We start from the raw sequence: 8,294 nt of genomic DNA, 5'->3' as shown, positions 1-8,294 counted from the left end.
CTCTTTCTGAGAGGTCAATTTAAAATCACTTCATGTTTTTATCTTGGCTTTCAACAGCAAATAAAATATTACCAACCTAACTTCTGAAGTATTCACAACTGCACGGTGAAAGTTTGAAGCCTGTTATCGCAGGCACTTCTTGCCTTCCAAACTGAGTGCCTTGTGCTGCTCAGCTGCTTTCCTGGCAAGCTGCAATCAGGGCTTATGCAGGCAAAGGCCACCTGCACACCCTTCTTACCATGCTAATAAGAAGAAGATATTGGGAAATATCTTTGGTCTGGGAAAAATAAAAATTTTTTTTCACTGCCTTTTAGAAGTCAAGAATAGGAAGAAAGCTGCAAGACTCCTAACACCACACATTAATGTGGCTGACAAGGATCCTGACACTATGAATGAGGTCTCTGTTTTCATGCTAAGTAGCCATCAGGAGGAGCAATTGTTTTCTGTCACAGTATTGTTTCATTAACAATAAAGGAAATTAGGAAGCTATGAATTTTACTTCCTCTTTTTTTTTTTTTTCCCCCCCCACCAACTTCATCTCAGCTACTTTCTAGCACTTTCCCTGCTGATCTTCCAGACTGTCCTTTCATGCCTTGGAAGAAAGGGACATTTCAAGACAATTTATTTTCCAGTCATTCCAAGCAGTCTCCATCTTTGCTTAACTGAAAAACAAGACACTCGGGAAAACAGACTTCTACCTGATACACCTCTTGTCCTTAAAGGTGTGAAACTGCTGAAAGTGTCACTGTACTTTGGGTCTTGTGCATGATGTGGTAGCACAGGACAGAAAGCTGACCCTAGCAGTAGAATAAAGCTTGGAAGCCCAGCCAAGATGCCTGCGTGATCAAAACCCCACAAGTTCTGCAGAACGAGATGCTTTGGAAACCTTTCCTTACCCTGACAGGCTGAAACAGAAGAATCTGTTCCCAGCTCTTACTAAGCATCCTGAATTTTCTAAACTCATTTTTATAAATATATTTCAGGGAAATAAAAGTATTTTACCCTAAATTTCAAAGCAATTAGGGCATATTGCAATAAACATTTATTTTAGGCTTTGATTAATGGTTTCATCAGTTCAAATACTATTGATAAAAGAGTCAAAAGAAAATGGCAGTGAGACACAAACAACCTGGAAGGTAGAAGTGAGGAGAAGAAAAAAGTGTGGTCCAAACAGAGGGAAGAAGAGATAATTGAGCAAACTTTGCCCCTTAGGCAAGACTGGCCCACCTTCCCAAGCTCTTACAAGTACAGGAGGTGAAGGAGGAAGAGGTTTTCATACTGTTGTCATTAGCACATGTTTTCTGCTAATCTGGGATGCAGCCCTCCCACCAGCATCAGCAGCAATCCGGGCATGGACAATATTTCAAAGGAGATCTTAACTGTTCTGAACTCATCCTACATCTGCACAGACAAAGCAAGAATCAAATGACAAATATCAGGCATTGATTTCCATGTAATAGCACCAAGTAAACTTCTTTTAGTTTCTAAAAAGACAGCAAAATGCCACAAAATTACACGATGAATTTTAAATTGCACTGCACTTGCGTTAATGCTTTTAAAAGTAATCATATCCAATTAAGCAACCTACATATTGGTTTTTAACTAACAATGGAAGTGTTCAAAATCTGAGCACAATGTGAAGTACTTTCCTCTCTCTTATTGATAAGGAAGACAAAAGAAAAAGTGTCTTCTACTACAGTATTAGACAGCAAACGTTGCCTTGTACAAAACAAACTATTCAATTATGTTGTCAGGTGTGACAACAGCAATCAAGTTGTAAAGGCTGAATAATCAGTAATTTCTAATGAACAAGGCAAATTATTTCTTACAACATAAAATAAAAAATATTTTACACTATACATAAAAACCACAAATGGGTGCTACTAAAATAAATAAATCAAACATGGGAATTAACTAAGTTTGAAGGTAGGGCTTGTGACTTCTCTATACAAATACTATGACTACAACATTGCCTCAATTTTATTTTGTTTTGTTGGATTATTTTTTTTGCTAATGTCAGACAGACTCTAGTTCGCACAGCAGTCAACATCAGCAATTACTTTTTAAAGGTTTACTGAGAATTTATTTTCAAATCTATCCAAAGATTACACATCAACATTTTAGTCTCAATGATTTTAATAAAATAACCTAGGAAGTTCTTTTATAAATTTCTTACAGGAGGAATTACATTTTACAGTCTTGCAGACAAACCAAAAAGCTACAAGAAAGCACGTGGCAAGGATGTATTAGAAACACGCATAAATCAAGTAGTTCTGCTCGATCCGTCTTTTGCAACATATTCCTTTTCTAGATATCTCCATAATAACAAACTTCCTCAGAACCTCTGCAAGCTGAGAGAGACGAGCTTGTACAGATTTTTCCAAAATGTTTCTTTTAGAGGATGATACATTTTAAATATCAGTAAAAAAATTTTTTTTTTTAAAAAATGCATCCAAATTCTCAAAATCTGGAAATCGCTCAAAGAATGTCACTAATTAGGTTTTCAAGGGTTTTAGACATTAGAAAGTTGAAACCCCAGAAGCACCGTGTACTTTAATCAATAAAATTAGATGAGAGAGAGGAAGAACCATTGTACGCTATCTAAAAAGTACCTCGTCAATTACCAAAAAGGGTTCATTTCATAGTCAAGATTTTTTGACAACTGAAGCAATACTAGTCATCAGAAATCTCATCTTTCAACAATTTCTAACCCATCAGCCTGTGCTTGCAATAATCTGCACCCACAGGGGTTTAATGTTTCATATTTGTTTTGGCACTAAATGAAGAGAAACCTCTTACTGCTTCAATTACACCAGTGTCATGAACATTAGCACGCAATAACTGAGCAGTTAAGAACTTTATGAATCAAACAATATTTGAGAAATACGTTTTTTTAGTTATGGCTTCTGTAACCTGAGAAATTCAATAACTGTGGAAGATGTTATGAGTATAGACGCTCCCTTTCTGACATGTTGCATATATGACTGAAGTTAAAAACAATATTGTTTCCACAGATGCAATGTATCATTGAAGAGTGCTCTTATGAAAAGGCTGTAACACAAAATTTACAGAATTGGACCATTAACATTAAATTGTAAACACATTTTTTCCTTTTTTTTTTTTTTTTTTAATATATAGATTTGGTTATTTCAAAGCCAACTTCTGTTGCAAACTCAGGGGCTAATACATATTAAGAAATGTTTTAGAGTTATCAAAACAACTTTTAAGTTCCACATTTAATGGCATTTTTTGCAGTGCTCTTCTGAGACAATCTCAGGCTGAGTTTATCAACAGGGAAGATTACAAGAGATGGTTTCTTCGACCAAGGGCCTTCCCCAAAGCCAGCAAAGCTTTGCTAACGTCCCTTCCATTTCACAGGATCTGTGACACTGCCAGGGAAAGGCACTGATGGATTCAGTTGGACTTGATGATCTTAGGGGTCTTTTCCAGCCTAAGCGATTCTGTGACTCAGATATCTGACGGCCTGAACGGCTGCTCTGCCTGTCACCAGTGCTCCCTTCACAGCTATCGATCGGGATCATGACTCCTTGCTGCCAGCAAGAGCAGCGCTTGGTCCCTGGTCAGGACCCTGCCTTCAGCCACTGCTGAGCTGGCCTGCAGCCTCTGCTGGAACTCAGAATCAAGCAAAGACTAAAAATTGTGAGGCCAACCTACCTCAGCTGAAGGCATCGGAGCTGCTCTGTGGGCAGCACCACTGCTCCCCTGCACGCTGAGCCCTCACAGCATGGCCAGCGGCAGCACCCCAGCTCCAACAAGGAGCTGAGAGCAGCTGAAAGCCCAGATCCCATAAGCAGGACTTTGGTCAGTAATATGGCTGCAACATCAGGAGCTTGCTACTTGCAAAGCTTTAGACCCAAAATATCACGTGCAGTGCTTACAGGGGGAAGGAATGTGCCACTGTACAATAACCACGGAAAATAATGAAGCAGGGGAATTGTAGGGTAGCTGGGGAAGGCCATCGTCCCAATTATAGTGTCAGCAGCTAAGGTGGTCAAATGCCAACAGTGCTGTGGAGACAGAAACTAAAGAATTTGAAACCCCTTTGGCCCTTGCTCTGGAGCAGGCCAAGCCAGGTAATGTGGTGACAATCCCTGACCACACAACCAGGTGTGCCCAGGGATGATGCTGGCACACCCAGTAACAGCACAGACATACCAGGCTGTGCTTGGTACAACACAGGGAACAACACTGCCACTTTGTCCTTGCCCCTGTAACGTGTTTTAGAGGTGCAGATGCAATGCTGTGGCTTTCTGACACGTCTGATGTATAGTAAGGAGGGCACCTGCTCTGCTCCAGAGGCCTGGCCACCTGAAGACTGTGCCTGGCTCCTCGGGAGGAAAGTCCAAAGATGAAGCAGTCTGCAGAAAAAAAAAAAAAAAAAAAAAAAAAAACATTTTGTGGAGAGTTAAGATGCAATAACACGTAAGGCACTTCCCTTACCTGTTCCCACAAGGGACTGCAGTAACTCCTACTTAATTCAACTAATTTGTTATACAAGTTACACTACTTCACACAGAACAGCTGTAAATAGGCTGGGCTATGCTATGCTTAATGCACTTCGCTATCAGTACATGATTCTAAAAAAAAAATAATTGAGAAACTAATTATGCCACCATTTGTTTCACTTCACTGCACTTATTTTTCACTTTAATTTTACTAAATAACATCCTCCACACACCTCAGTCTCACTGTTCTCAGATCAAGAATAGTTAAAAGTGTCGAAACACATTCCTTTCATTTTTTGTATTTATTTTATGCATCACAAAGCATGATGCATCTTTAAAGCCAGGACATTTCAAGGATCTAAAAAAAGACACAGATCGCCTGCCAAAATTCACACCATTATTTTTATTTCACCAAATAATCATCTGCAAGCAAATCATCATAGGCTAGCCTCTCCAGAGCAAGTTATGCATGTTTACTAAGCTAGCATATGCAAACAAACAGAGTTACAGTTTTGACTATGGCTAGAAAAACACCTTTCATGATGCTTTTAACAGCTTTTTATTATTTCTTTAGTTATTGCCCTGAAACTGGAACTTTTATTATGTAAGATTAAGCTATGTGGTACTACATACCTATAGCACGTCAGCAGCTAAGTTGTTTTTTTTTTTTTCCTACTGTTTCTAAATTCAGGTCTTCACTAGTAATCATAAGGTTCAAAAAATTAAAACACCACCAAACCCCTCACATGCCAATCCTGAAGAAATAACATTGCTAAACGAGATGCACTGCTCAGCTCAGAAAGTGAGATTTGCTCTCCCTCTAGAGTTTTGTCTGCATGCGCTGTTATCCATTGCTGCTAGCTGGCAGAGCTGTTCTGCTAGCACTACTCTTGCTATTCTTTTTCACTCAAAAGAAGTTGTGACCTTGAAAACAACCCTTTTTCATTAAATCCTATGACAAACACTTTGTCTAGCCTTGACCGCAAGCCTAAACTCCTCTCGGATACATTACAACAGTTTAATATAATAGCTGCAAGCAAACTACCTGCAGAAGTTGGTATTGATTTATATTGTCTCAGCACTCATTACCTTTAGGTGAGACTTTCTCTTCACTTTTGGCTCTGTGATATAATGGAGAGAATTCACGCCAAGCAGCCATATAAAACCTTGCATAGCTCTACAAACAAACCAGATCACGCCTTTGAATAATGTGGGAATGAAAAGCATTTGCTTTGTGCCCAGTGAAATAGATGACACCCAGGCATGCAGGAAAAATCTGTAAGGCAAACACCTGCCCAGCACCAGAGATCCGATCCGAGCGGCTCACACAAAGTTTGGCTGCCAGGAGTTCAGAGCTAACCTTCGAGCCGACAGGCACACACTGCCCTGATCCTGGCACTCGCTAAATGTCAAGGATTATCTCATTTCCATTTTGATGAATAATGTACAGAAAGGCAAACACTCCTGCGTGTACTCATGTGGGAATGCAGCTGCAGGAATTCAGCAGGTTGCGTGCGCTGGACCAGAGGGAGATGGAGGTGTAAGAAAAAGGGATGGCTCGAGGGTCACGGACTCTGCTGCCTTTTAATGCTTCAGTTCTCCCTTTCTGTTGCAAGACAACAGGCTGAAATAACTAATTAGAGTAGATACCTGCTGGATTCTCCAGTCCTCACAGCTCTGTTGTTCTGCCACCAAGCGAGAGGAGGGGCAGGGCTGGGCAGCTGGCGGCAGAGGGATGGGATGTTGGGGGCTCAGAGCTGGCAGCACAGGCTGTCCCCCACCCCAGCACCCCGAAAACCCAGCAGCCCCTCACCCCAGCCAGGGATCAAGAGCGGGTATATTCTTGCTCCTACACACGCCTCTGTCCCAAAAGGGGCACAAACAATGCGTGGCACGTCTTCTGAAGGTCAGACGTTCATTTGCATGCAAGAACTCAGGTTGGTAGTCCTAATAAAAGCTGCTAGCTAGGTCACATTTGGGCTTTTGCTTTACGTACAGGGAAAAAGGGAAAAGAAAATATCTACAGAGTCAAAATAGCTAAAAGGAGGTTTTATGTCTATGATTTCTGACTAATGTGCTGGTAAAATGACATGAGAAGCCCAGAAAAACAATCAACACTGTTTTCTTGGATCTGTTTTCCCTTGTTTGTGCCTATTCTGCTCCATGCAGGATGGAAGCAGCAGCAGCAACCCATGGCTGGCTGCACATCACTGCCCATATAAATTCCCCTACAGCTACTCCGTAATAAAAAAGGGAGAAGACAGACAGGTATGGTAGCTTTATAGCAGCAAAAGTTTGTCTACATTACTAGTGGAGAACTTTAACTTCAAATTTGCAATTATTATTTTTTTTTTCTAAAGAAAAAAAGAAAGCTTTAACAAGACCTACATACAGAGTCTGATCTTTTAAATTAGAGAACAGAAGAATTCTAGGTATGTGCCAGAGACACAAAAGACCCCTCTTTTCTTACGGATTTCCTGGGCTCAGTGGCAGCTGTAGTGCACAGCACTGGTGCTGAGCTGCCACAGCAAACTGCAGCGAACCCCAGCAGCAAGGCTCCCTCACAGCATGCCCCTGGCCAGACCTCCTGTCCCACCCTGACTCATCCTAAAACCCACAAGAAACAGAAGGAGCCATCGCAAAGACTTCTTGGCTGCTTTGCTGTCGTTCTTTTCATATATTCTCACTGCTGTGACTGTCATTATTACAGAACACAGCACAATGACCATGACCATTCGCTTTTCTGCAGCACGCTCCATCACAGACCGTTGTGTAGTAGCACCCAGATCTGCAGGATTTTCTTGATTTGATCAGTCATCAAAATTTGACCAAATTATCTTTCCGTGTTTGTTGTGGTTTGCTGCACACAACACAAAAGTTTACCTCATTTATCCCTCAATCAGTGTCTCAGTTACACATGAATTCCAATGTCCAACTCCATATCCTTACAAATGCAAAGACATTGCAGGCACATGGTGAGTCCTAATGGACACATCTTGCTTAATTTGCCAGACTTTAAACACAGCAAATGATGTGCAAACTGTTGCTAATGGGCAAGACTTAAGACTTTATACAAACCCTCTGTGAAGATGTTATGAGTTTTGCAGCTTTTCACCTCATCTCCTTATCGCTGCTTTTTTTGAAACGAGCTGAATTGCATCAGTCAGTGTGGTCCTTACTTTAACAAAATTTCTCAGACAATATAATTCTAAATCCCCAGTAAGGAGCTCACTGAACTGGATGGGTTTTGGACAAAATGCTGTAATCGAGTGAAATACTGACTGCAGAACCAAGTGGCACCAAATTATCTCTTCTGGCTCCTTTACTTCAAGGGGAATTTTGCCCACAAACTCAGTGCCTGAGATCTGTTTTTCTAGCAATACGCTCTGGATTTAAAAGGTTTATATTAAGTCCTATTAGTAATGCACTGCTATATAATCAGTGCAAATTTGACTGAATGCTTCTCATATTGGGGATGGGAAGTTGAAATCATTTTGCTTATCTGATTATCTCAGCGTGCGTTCAGTCAGAGGGGATTTGGTCTTCTACAGAACACATCCAGCGTTATTTTCCCGTTTTGTTTCTCTGCCTCATGTCTCTTTTGCGAGGAAACTGATAGTATAAATCAAAATAAAAATCTTTCAGTACTTCAAGGAAGCAGCCTGGGAGCGAGGCAGGACTGCTGCAGCACACATTTACATTCATTAGAAGTCCCTCAAACTGCATCTGAAAGTTCACAGCCCAGATTTGCCGAGACTTTAATGCATGCAGTTCTCTAAAAGGTCCATTAGCAGCAAAGGCAGCGTTGGCTTAGCCACTTGGCAGGCA

The 8,294-nt window shown here is 40.9% G+C and overlaps 1 long non-coding RNA gene across 3 annotated transcripts in view; it reads right to left on the bottom strand.

Annotated features, from left to right (window-relative positions):
* Positions 1-2,056: 2,056 nt before the first annotated feature.
* LOC106014879 (uncharacterized) overlaps positions 2,057-8,294 on the bottom strand; it is a 62,807-nt gene continuing 56,569 nt past the window's right edge. For all 3 annotated transcript variants that reach the window (XR_011810189.1, XR_011810190.1, XR_011810191.1), the window contains one exon: positions 2,057-4,379. This is a non-coding gene — a long non-coding RNA (uncharacterized lncRNA). The remainder of the gene's footprint in view (positions 4,380-8,294) is intronic.

The sequence above is a fragment of the Anas platyrhynchos genome, chromosome 6, assembly GCF_047663525.1.
Source record: "Anas platyrhynchos isolate ZD024472 breed Pekin duck chromosome 6, IASCAAS_PekinDuck_T2T, whole genome shotgun sequence".
Classification (NCBI taxonomy): domain Eukaryota; kingdom Metazoa; phylum Chordata; class Aves; order Anseriformes; family Anatidae; genus Anas; species Anas platyrhynchos.
The sequence above is the reverse complement of the archived record's forward strand: the minus strand, read 5'-3'. Positions and strand labels throughout refer to the sequence as shown.